Here is a 13,173-nt window from a genome sequence, read left to right as displayed (position 1 = left end):
GAAGTAATAGATTTAGAAGCTGATGCTTTAGCTCCTTTGACCATGAGATTATTATCTAGTTGGATGGCATTTTTGTGACTTCATCCCATATAATAGTGATCCCTCTAATGACAGCCATTATAGATCTCTTCATGGTTAAGCCTATGGGAATGAATCTATCCAACAATTGATTATTTGAATAACATTTATGAGGAAGGAAACGAGAGTTCAAATGCGTGAGATGGCTAATGAAATCTCTAACCAATTCCTATTCTTCCCTCAGCTTTGTGTAGATGTGAAGCTACACCCCGTAAGACTCCTTCACACACAAATTTCTTCAAGAACAATCTCCTAAGAGAAGTGAAGTTCAGGTGTTCCTCATGACCCTAAGAGTTCTATACCTATCCCCAACCTTACCGTCTAATGTTAGACTAAAGGCATTGGTATCGAAAACCTCATTTTGTTCTTCTAGGGCCTCACACACTTGATAAAATACTTCCAAATGTCTCCTAAGACCATTTCCAATGAATTTATGAGTTAGCTTGGCTATCTAGGCAGCCTTTCCATGGCTATGTCGACCAGCATCTCTCAACAATAGGTGCTATTCTTTTTGTTATCACTCTTCCCAAGGCCTGTGCAAAAGCAATTGGGCCTGTGGTGGGTAGAGCTAGTTTTGACATAAGAGGAGTAATGATAGGAGTAGGTGGAGGTGCAAACAAGTGGCACTGCATGAGGATGCATTGGTCTAAACCCTAGTGGGGTAAGATGCTACATAAGGTATGTGCCCTACTCGTGCCCCAACATGTGCTTTATTCATATGGGAATTAGGTGCAGTCGGTCTCGCAGAGGAGTTGGTAGCACACTCACTCTAGGAAAGATATATTTCATATGTGCACTAGAATGAGATGCGTTCCCTCTAGGAATGCTAATACCATATATGCCAGGCGCACGGGGCTCAATGTGTGAAGTGGTGTTTGTGGCTACTGTGGTAATTGTGGGTATGTGGCTCAAGGGAAATTCTATGTCAGTAGGTTCCATAGTTGGTGTGATGCTTGGATGATGAGGCGGTGTACTAGTATTGTCTTGGGCAGGGTAGCTCTAGGATCTAAGAAGGAGAAGCTCATGCTAGTCTGCCCTTAAGACCCTGCAACATGGCCTTGTGGGTTAGAGGGTGGATGCATGGTAAGGTGGTACACTTTGGACCACTAGAAATAGTGGTTTTGGGATGTTGTTTGCAACTTGCAAATAAACTTTGAATTGGAAAAAAATGAGAATAATTTGAAAACTAAGAAAAGAAAATGTACATAACTGAAAAGATAGTGGGGGATAACTGAAAGTGGTGGGAAAATTATTATTTTTTGCATGTATTCTCTACATGCACTATCTCATTTGAAAAACTGAGTCAGCAGATCTCCTCTCTCTTCCTCTCCCCCACTAATTGAGAAAATGTCTACATCTTTGGCGATGGCTAACTTGAAGGGAAGTGGCAAAGATACAAAGGTGAACCTTCTCTCTCTCTCTCTCTCTCTCTCTCTCTCTCTCTCTCTCTCTCTCTCTCTGTGTGTCTATTGTGTCCGTGTCTGTGTGCACGTGGTCAAGGCAATACACTGCCCACAGCACGGGACCCCTCACAAAGGTCTCTGCTGGGAAACTAGAGCCGATTTCATTCTGATTCTCCCGTTCAAATCACTCATCCTCATCAACTTGCTAATCGAGCTCCACAGACGTTGGTGGTTTTGAGATCAATATATGAGAGACAAGTTGAGTGCGTTTGCTTATCTAAATGTTTTTGGCATGCTAGAAGCGGGCACCCACCAAGTTTTGCCACCCAAAGGTAGACAGCCATTGAAAGAATTTTGTAGGACTTTAGAGGATTTTTCCAAAGTGTATGGTCTCAATCTTGATTGAGGGGGAGGATGCAAGGCATCTGAGTACCAATGAGGTGCCACCCCCGAAGAATTGGCTAAGAGTGTTTTTATAGCTCCCTGAGAAAGAAAAGAAGGTGATGTTTCTAACGGCAAAGATGAGCACTACCTACCCTTGTATACATTATATAAATAGGTTTACCAAACTACCCCTCAAACTATTTTGTGGGCCTTCAATTTGCCCCCAAGGATACGTCTACCAAGTCTACACCAGTCTTGTGAAGTGGGCCATATTTGCTGAGCGGGTTGTTAAGAAGATAAGTGTTGATGGTGATTGCACAAAAAAGAACTCACTGGATGTGTGAGGCAGGTGTATAGTCGATGTCATCTATGAGCTGTGGTGTAACACTATCTTAGGATACATGCACTCTGTTGGCACAAGGTAGCCTATATGAGGCAGAGGTGGAGGTTTTAGGTGAAGTTGTGTAGACATTGCTAGATAACATTCTACTTAAGATCGAGTGCATCAAAGAAGTTGCATTGCTGGCTCTTCGTACAATGACAAAGAAGGTAGAGGAGGCAAAGAGCATCTTTCATCGCATTGAAGGTGAAATTGAATACCACACCATGATGTGTCCATCACATAACATGGCCCCTGATACGGATCATCTTACCCTAACATGGATTATCTAGCAAAACACCTAGATCATCCATACATGACGCAAAAGACATCATAAACACTCTAAAACCGCAAAACACACAGAATACAAGAGTTTGTTGCAAAAGATTAGTTTCTCCTTCAGGATTCACGTACACTTCATATATCCATGTTGCATGCCAAACCGCTAGTAACTAACTACTAAGGTTGGTTCACACATATAATGCTAGCATACTATTACTAATAGCTATTTGGTACTTTATGGATTTAACACGTCCAGATTCCTATCACCTCTCAGGTTGAGTGACCAAGACCTTTGGGCCATATCGTTGTCCAAACTGCTCTCTATCTACTTTGAAGAGTGCCAACAGGTTAGGATTCTCTCTTAAGACCTGCTCTTCTTCATCATATTCCACTCCTTCCAACAAGTAGTTTAGTCCCTCTGCATATGCAATGGTTAGCTGGCCCAGGATAATCGTGTCCTTTCCTCTGCAACCGAGATGCATACCTTCTTCTTTCTATTCCGGATTGCAATCATGTCAGTTTCCCAATTGTGTTTGATTTTCCTGCTCCTAAGCCATGGTCTTCCCAACAACAACATGGGATACGCTCCTGCGATCTCATTCATCTTCAGAACTATGAATACAATAGTGAAGATACATCTTGCTACCTCAATTTGTTCTCTTCTGACGATTCCGCCTGGTCAAACCCTCCATTGATTAGCCATCTTGATCTGGAACAACAGAGCAGGCTGCATTTCTATGATTCCTAGCTTCTTAGCCAGGCTATCTAATATTATGTTGACTCCATATTCTCCATCCAAGATGACTCCTGACATTGTCTACCCTCTTATTTTTACAGTCATTTTTGGAAGAACAGCTGTGTCGTAGCCCTGAGCTATTTCTACATTCTGTAGCTAACTTCTCCCTTTTGTAACTTGGCATATTTTGGCTTCTACTCATCCTTCCTTCTTCCTTATTGTTATCTTTTTCCTTCTCTCATGTCCCTCCATCTGGATTCTTGGTTGCCAGTTCTTTTACGTAGACTTGCTTTGGATCCTTTTCCACTTCTTTTCTAAGATGCTTTTAGTGCTCTCGATTGTTGTAGGCCCCAATTGGCACTTCTACATCCCTTCTTCAGTCATCTTAACATCACCTAGTGGGCTTCTTGCCTGTTGCAAATGTCTTCCCTACTAGGCTTGTCCTATCTTAGATTATTGCCAACGTGCTCATTTAGGAGTGGGATTTGTTGTGTCATTTGCACCATTTTACACACTCTGCACAAGTTTAGTGATTATTTTTCAACCTCCTTGTTACCCTTCCCATTGTTCCAGCTTCTGCTTTTCTTCTAAATTAGCATCCCTGCATATCACAATCTTGACAGATCCTTGTGACACTACCATTACTACTGGTGGCTCTTCTTGATGCTCCACTGCCCATACATCCACTATCATCATATTTACTACTCCATTGGATCCCGCTATGTTCGCATCCCTTTGCAACCTTGCTTCTTGAAATTCCTACTAATGATTTTGTAGAATGGGACATTCCGTTTGCCTATTCCCAGCAGCATATTAGTCCAGCTCCACTTCTTCCTCCTTTTCCATAAGGTCTATTGTTTTTCGGTCCAGTGTGGCGACTTTATTGATAGCTAGAATCTGTTGTTGTTTGCTGGCGTTGTTGTCTTTCTACTACCCTTGAATTTCTGTTCCGAGTGTTATAAAAGCATGAATTAGTGGTGTGGTTACTTCTGTTGCAAATAGCACATGGTTGGTGTGTGGTTTTCATATGACATTCTTCTTTCGTGTAACCTTGGTTATTACACTCGTGCACTAGATGCCCGGTCTCAATTCGGATCCTGTGTGTCCTCCGACAAGTTTAACTAGGGTGGCCTTCAATTCTTCCTAAACATCCATTGCTTGCTTCCTACCTCTCTTCTTCCGGGGGTTTCACTCTTCAGCATTTGAATCTTGACTGGAGTCTAATTCTGAGGTGTCTTCATCATCGAAATCTGACTCGAAAGTTTCTTCTTTATTTTTCCTTTTGTCATCTCCTTTCTTTTTCTTCTTAGGGTATTTTCTTGTGTGCTTCAAGATCCCTTTGACTCTGGTTGTTCTTGCTAACCACTTGCTTAAAGGTGGGGGTCTCCAAATCATAAGAGGATACCACCATCTGGAGATTCTCCCTCAATCCTCTCACGAACTACTGACTCAGCATGGCTGCTCTGCTGCAAGTTTATTTGGCTAGTCTAGAAGCATTAACAATGCTTTGAACTCTGCTACGTAGTCTTTTGTTGACCTCTTCTTCTGAGTCCTCGTTTGCAGCTTTTCCAGTATCACAGTGGTGGTCTTGTCTTTCCGGAATCTTTTCAGGGAAAGATTTCTTTAGTTCTTCAAACGTCCGGAAGTGCTCCAGACCATATTGAGCATACCAACAATTGGTGGCCTTTCCACCTAGGGTTTTTGCAAAGTACTCTATCTTCTATGATGGTAATGGGGCTTTAGTGGCCAAGAAGGTGGTGTCAAAGGCGAATACATGAGCATATGGATCCTCCTCACTCTTGCCCTTGAACTTTGGATATTTTAGAGACATCCTTACCACCACAGCTACTACTGGTTCTTCTTCTCATTGGTCTTGTTTTGAAGCTCTTGGTGTTCTTCTGCTCCCTCTTGATTTCATAGAGGCTTTCACTCTTCAGCATTCGAATCTTGACTGGAGTCTAATTCTGAGGTGTCTTCACCAAAATCTGACTCGGAAGTTTCTTCTTCTTTATTTTTCCTTTTGTCATCTCCTTTCTTTTTCTTCTTAGGGTATTTTCTTATGTGCTTCAAGATCCCTTTGACTCTGGTTGTTCTTGCTAACCACTTGCTTAAAGGTGGGGTCTCCAAATCATAAGAGGATACCACCATCTGGAGATTCTCCCTCAATCCTCTCACGAACTACTGACTCAGCATGGCTGCTGCAAGTTTGTTTGGCTAGTCTAGAAGCATTAACAATGCTTTGAACTTTGCTACGTAGTCTTTTGTTGACCTCTTCTTCTGAGTCCTCGTTTGCAGCTTTTCCAGTATCACAGTGGTGGTCTTGTCTTTCCGGAATCTTTTCAGGGAAAGATTTCTTTAGTTCTTCAAACGTCCGGAAGTGCTCCAGACCATATTGAGCATACCAACTGGTGGCCTTTCCACCTAGGGTTTTTGCAAAGTACTCTATCTTCTATGATGGTAATGGGGCTTTAGTGGCCAGGAAGGTGGTGTCAAAGGCGAATACATGAGCATATGGATCCTCCTCACTCTTGTCCTTGAACTTTGGATATTTTAGAGACATCCTTACCGCCACAGCTACTACTGGTTCTTCTTCTCATTGGTCTTGTTTTGAAGCTCTTGGTGTTCTTCCGCTCCCTCTTGATTTCATAGAGGTTCTTGATTTTGTCATTCTTGATCTTGCCATGACGCGGAATCCCTTCTAGAAAACTTCTTGGACGACAATGTGGTCGCCCTTTACTTCTTGAGGCATTGAACTTTGGATATTTTAGAGACATCCTTACCACCATAGCTACTACTGGTTCTTCTTCTCTCATTGGTCTTGTTTTGAAGCTCTTGTTCTTTTGCTCCCTCTTGATTTCATAGAGGTTCTTGATTTTGTCATTCTTGATCTTGCCATGACACGGAATCCCTTCTAGAAATCTTCTTGGATGACAATGTGGTCGCTCTTTACTTTCTTGAGGCCTACGATTGCTTGTTGCGGCACTGTGCCGCATTTCTCTGCTTGAGCTTCCCTCATTCTCCATGCACTATCCATTGTACTCCTATGACTCCCTCATGAACATGCTTGACATAAGGAAATACACACTTCCTCTCTTGATCTACCCCGAATCTACCCCGACTAGTTTCTCTATTCAGACTTCCTATGTAGAACTAGCCTCTACCTACTCCCCTTCCTAGCATACCATTCCCTAGTAGGTAGGATCTCCAAAAGTGTTGGTGTTCGGTGAAGACCTGGCACTTATGTGGTTCCAGACCACCTAGTTGGATCCTAGAGAGCAACAATTAATACAAGTGTATGCAATGCAACAAGCCAACGTTGGTGCGTTGAGCTACCGGTTTGCCTAATCTTGGGGATTTTGGCCAAGCCCATGACCCTAGAGTATATTCTATATTTTAGTTTTAATTATGGACTTATTTTTCTCATATTATTTTAAGGTTAGGGTGCTTTTACACGTACGCACATGTGCACATGTATACACAGGCACCAGTGTTGGTCATTTTAATTTTTTCTAATCGATGTAGCTTAGGTAAATAAATCAACTTAAGGTTAATTCTATATATTTTTAAACCTCTCCTTAATTTTTCTCAACCTTCAAACTCATTTTTAAGCTATTAATAAGGAGTGTACACACATGTGCATATGCCTAGTTTGTGTAATTTTTTGTCTCCTCATAAATGCACAATTTCATCCATTTAAAAAACCTTTTTCTAATAAGTTCTTTTACAAAACAGGCAAGGAGGGATCTTAAATTATGGATTGGCTCACCAAAAATCATGCCGATATTCATTGTAATAAAGGGACCATCACTTTTTTAGACATTTAGGAGAACAAGGTTCATGTAATTGGAATTTATGGGTCTTCCTCACTTCAGCTCTAGTGAAAGCCTCCAGGATACTGAAGGGGCTCAAAAAAAGACATGAAAGTTATTTCGTCAAGCTGAACCTATTGACTAAGAAGTCTAACCCGAAGGAACCAGAATGGTTGAGTATGTAGATGTCTTCCCCGAGAGAAAAATGTCTTCGACTAGAAAAGTGAGACCATGAGATTAAGCTGATTCTTGTTGGAGACCAGCCTACTACAAAGTGTGTCTACAAAATAGCAATTCCAGAAGCTATAAAATTGAAAGAAGAGTTAAGGAATGTAAGTGCAGACCCATGAGCAAGATAGTAGCAGTGTAGAAACCACCCTTGGAGATTTAAGCCGCCATCAAAATGAAGAAGTATTAGTAATAAATGGACTACAGTTTTTGAAATAAATAGGGTTGAAAGTTTAAAGACTCTAAACAAATAAGTATATGGTAAATAGGGTTTAATTTAAGCATATGGCCCTTATAAGAGGTTAAATTCAAGTGAGGTGTTGTGCGCCCAAGTAGTGTGGGAGACCAAATGAGGAAAATAATACACTGCATGAACCTTACTAAGATAGAAAGGGACCTTGAATTTAAAATTTTCTTATAAATTGAGCCAAAAGTGAACGCTTGAAGCACTTTTTTCTTTTGAAAGAATACGTTTTATTCTTTTCTTCTTCATTGTGAGAAAGAAGCTTGCATATTAGAAGGTGAAACCAACTTCTACTACTCTTCCCCACTCAAGTTAGCTATAAAACCTTTCTCCCTTCATTTTCTAAGCATCTTGAAGTGTTCAAGCATTCCATATTTGGCATTTAGTTTTCATAATCACTGGAAAATAATTGAAGTTTCAAAATCTTTCTTGCTATGCTTTGAGCTTGTTTTGATCACTTGGGAGTGTTGTTTGTTGATCATCCACTAGCATGAGAAAAAGAACAATTTGCTCAATGTGATGCCCATTTTCTTGGGCTAGTTAAAGCCTTTGATCCAAATATAGCCCAAACATCTCTACATTACAACTGCAATTTGACCTATGAATTCTTATAAAATTGAAAGCGTAGAGGTAACCAATGTGATCCCAAAAAATCCCAATTTTTCTTCATTATGTACCTGATGATATGAAAAAAGGAAACGTTTAATTTTTTACTATCCATGTATTCCAAATAATTCCTTAAAGTTGGCCATCACTAATGAGGACATAAATATGTCCACGGACACTTTTATGTCCTATTATCAAACTAGTGTTAACGATGGGTTAGATTTGTCTATTTAAAGGAATGCTCACAATAAAGTAATACTGCATAGGTAAGTCTTTCGGTTGTGAATTCCATATAAGAGAGGATCTTGACAAAGTATTTGGTAGAGATGTTGTGATTAAGTGGTGTTCATGGACTAGGAAGGAACTCAATTTCTTTTGTACAACCATGTTTCTAAGACAAAAGTATTTTACTTAGGTCAATGACTTGTATAATAGAAGAGTAGTATAAACCATGATGCTACGTAAATCCACTTTTATCTTACCCTAATAATTTTTAGAAAGAGGTCTCTAGCATTTTAGTAACGCTAATGTGATGTGTTTATAAAGTTAGGATTATGTGATCCTTAGCAACATTGCTGCTCTACATTTATGATAATCAATGCTCTAATAATGTTGTGGCAAGATTTAGGGGTACGGTTCAGTAAAGCTAGCAATGTGCCTACAAGTGCTTTGAGTTGATGCTAGGATAATGTTTGAGTTTTTGTTAATACAATTAAAAAATAATGATTAGGTCTAATAGAAGCTACAATATAAGAAATTAATCTAAGTAAGGGAATGTATCAAAGCAACCCTAGGATCTAAATCTAACAAAGTAGGAAATGTATCAAAGAAACCCTAAAAACCTAACTGTGTTAGAAAAAGTGTTCATGATCATATTTAACTCTTGATTCAAGTATGCAGTGCTAACACATGGGTAAGTGCGATCATCCAAAAAATGTTTACAAGAATAAGTTACATATTTCATTGCAACTCAAACTCATAAGAATGATTACGTTTGGTCGTTCTTTTAAAAGTACCTTATTGGGATAAGATTTACTTAAACCTCATAAGAATAGGATATCGAATCACTATTAGGACAATCACGCCAGGTGCGCTAATGCAGCCCGCATAAACTGCACGTATTAACTGCGACCATATCTGGCACCAGGCCTTAAATTTGATGCCTAATGTAAGGCTTCATGGAAAAAAAAATGAAGCTTTGGAGTCCACAAATGGGCTTCAAATTGCAACCTTATACAAAATTTTGGGATTCATAATCTCTCTCTCTCTCTCTCTCTCACACACACACACACACACACACACAACAGATGCATACATGTTCTCTTACACTAAACATGTTCTCTTCTTAATGACTTCACAAACTATACATTACATGCTTATGCTATAGGAAAAATAAACAAAGAGCATTTCATGAATGATTTAATCTTAGAAACATAGAAAATGGAACCATTCATAATTTATGATGAATATGAAAGCTCAAAAAATACAAGAGGAAAGATCTATCCTCTTCTTAATGAATTCACAAAATTAGAAATTAAGTTCTACTTAGTTGCATCAAACTTGGCATGTTCTTCTAGCTTTCACAAGCTCCCATATTTTATACACTTCCTCCCACTCAATGCAAGTGGAATCTGGCGGTCCAAGTAATGACACTCTCATGAGTGCTTCCAATGTTTCAACTTTCAAGCATTGACGTCTATTGCTCTTGATAAGGTTTTGCTTGGAAAAGCCCCTTTCACAAGCCACTGATGAAATGGGAAGCACTAAAATTGCTTGCCATAATCGCACCATGTTAGGAAAGGCATCACATTGTGATGTACATGAAAACACTTGCCATGCATCCTTGAAAGGCATTCCACCACATCCAATATACATCCTGCTCACAAACTTTGAAAGATCCTTTTTGCATCCCTCTGCATTTACTACATTGTCTCCAAGTTTTGTTAACAATCTTGACAACCAAAGAGAAGTTATCTCCCCTCTAGTCTTTTCATTATGAGGATAATACACAGGACTAAATAATTTAGTCGCATTAAAAAAATACATGTCTGGAAACCTATCATTAATGCAATCAATCAACTTTTGCACAAATTCTTTTGCCATGACAATACATGCATCCTTAGTGCCATCTGCCACATCCAATGCATAACCATCCTTATCTTTCCCAGGCATACAATGATACAAGAGCATATGCACATATTCTTTTCCTTCCTCATTTGTGTGACATAACACACCATTTCGAGTTCTTTCCATGAACCCTTTTACATGCTTTGTGTCTTTGCCAAAATCTGTACCCAAAAACTTTGTTTGGAGAGAGGATATTGTCTCCTCAATGTAGGTGGTAAAAGAAGAGATGTCTATTGTTTCTTTCTGAAACTCTCTATTAAGAGCATCCAAATCCAACAATACATCAGCAAGCATATGAATCCAAAATAAAACTTTGTAGACTCGCAACTTATCATACCAAGCCTTGGCACCTTCCTTCCAAAAGCTCAAGATAGCAGGAATCAACTTTGTCAATCGTTTCATCACTGCACCTCTAGCAAGCCATCGTACCTCATGAATTTGCAAAACCTCTAGCACATGAATGTTCATTTCATGAAGAAGATTTTGAAACTTCTTATGCCTCACACTAGAGGCACTAATCCAAGAGTAGATTTTATTTGCAATTTTATCAATATATGACAAGCATGGAAAGCATTTACAAGCATCAAGAACCGCCAATGCCTCTCTATGTGCAACACAATGCATGCTGAGAATATGTGGTACAATTCCTGCAAGCTTAGCAACAAGACCATCACGGCATCCAAGCATTGAGCTATCACCATCTGTAGATATGCCTACTAAGCGTTGCAAATCAAGTCCAGCATGAGAAAGTGCCTTTATGATTACATCAAATTTTGTTTGTGCACATCCATCCTCAACCAAAAGAAGTCTCATAAACTCAACTTTACATATTCCCATCCCTTCATTTCCCAAAAATGCAACATAGATAATCAAATGTTTCTCTAGTCCCCTATCTGTAGTCTCATCAACAGTGAGAGCATAAAAGGGGCTAGACAAGAGCTCACGCAAATGAAAATCATGTAGATATTGAGAGATAGAGAAAATGAACTCTTTACCTGCCATAGTGTTGGTGTAAGTACCAAACAACTTTTTGGGTGGCATATTGTTCACTTCCAAATCATGGGCAAGTTCACATAATGCTTCAAACTTCATGATTGCCAAATCTTGTTTTGCAATAAAATATGCCAATTTCATGCATGTTATAACCCGATTTTTGGACTTACCTTTCATCACAGTAATATGCTTAGGCATCTTAACATTGTTTTCATTACACCATCTCGAGCGTGAAAAGCCATGCTCCTTAGAAAGGTGATGCTTATGGATAGCACCAAGCTGAATGATTTTGCAACCCTTTCCCCTACCCCAAGGTCCCTTTGCTCTATACTTTTCACACCATATGCATTTCATACGCTCTATGTCTCCATCTACAATGAGTTTCAAAAATTTGTAGGTACCTTCCCATTCTACTCTATACTTACGAATACATTGCTTCTTGGTTGAGGAGTCTCCCTTGTTCAACTCTATTGATGGAGGTGAGGTTTCATTCAATCCAAAAATTTCCACATCATCATGCAGCTCATCCTCTCTATCCTCAATCTCTTCATTGCCCGCATTATCATCACTACAACTAGGTGTCCCAAATACTTCATACTCCCATTCCCTCCCTGGGGTAGAAGAACATGCTTTAGCCTTAGCTTTAGGGGGTAGTTTAGGTTGAGCTTGAACTTTCGGTGGAGCACGAGGTAAGCCTAGAACTTGGAATAATGTAGGTTGATTCATTATTGTACTACACCAATATTAAGAAAGCTTATTTAGTATATGCTCTGTAATATGAAATTTAATTTGAAGTAAGCAAAGTTTAATAACTTATAATAAACATACATTTCAATATGCAATATATGGTTATAGATGACTTACATGCCCAATCAAATGTTCTCCCTTGATGTGTATGGTGACTCTTGAGAATCTGTCCCACCTCAGCCGGTCAGACGCAGACACAGTCTGACTCCCAGACTCCCATTCTTTTCCTTTGGTGTGTCGCGAAATCCTGCAGAGCGGGCCCTTTTTAACCATGATGACGATGCCCCATTGCCCGGTCTCTGCAGAGACTCTGCACAAGAAGCTTCACAAGTTCACACGTGACACAACTGTGGCACAGTGGCAGCCGGGCGTTGGAATCTGTTACAGTGTGGGCACTGGGCAGGAAACCGCCCGAGATGTGCACAGATGGTTAAAGGCACATGTTTCGCACGAGCCTGCAATGAGGGCGAAAAGGGGGAATCAAGTTTAAACAGAACTGGCAAAGGCCAAACAGATTCCAAATGATTAAGGGTTCCTCTTTGATAGCAGAAAAGCTGCTGTGAATACAGGAGGAGGCCGCCAGAGCTTGACTCTGTACAGTGTAGACTGTCTGTCACGTTGCTGCTGCTACGTGCGGGTCCTGCGGGAGCGTGGCACTCACGGTGGTGTTGATTGATGGGCTTCAATAGACGAGAACAAGAGAAAAAGCAGCTCTTATGTGAGGTGGGCACTGGGCGAGCTGCCGCACTGTGCGATGGAAGGAGCGCCGAGGAGAATTGAGATTCGAGAAAGACTCCCGAGTCCTACCGTCCACGTATTCATGATAAGATTCAATGGTTTATATTAAAATTTTATAAAATATCTAAACTATAACACTATAATATATATACTATAATACTATATATACTATAATACTATATATATATATATATATATATATATATGCACTGTATTATATATATATACTATATAGTATATATATTATAATTTATATACTATATTTTTTTGAAGCCTTGGTGATTTAGGAGGGCTTCAATTTGAAGCCTTGCATGAAAAATTGGGCTTCATGGTTGAAGCCTTCAGAATATTGTAGGGCTTCATTTGAAGCCCTGCACAGCCATTGAAGCCCAAAACGGGCTTCAAATTTAAGCCTTGTC

Source organism: Cibotium barometz, chromosome 17 (genome assembly GCF_041138505.1).
Source record: "Cibotium barometz isolate CiBa-2024 chromosome 17, ASM4113850v1, whole genome shotgun sequence".
NCBI lineage: Eukaryota > Viridiplantae > Streptophyta > Polypodiopsida > Cyatheales > Cibotiaceae > Cibotium > Cibotium barometz.
Note: the sequence above shows the minus strand (reverse complement) of the source record.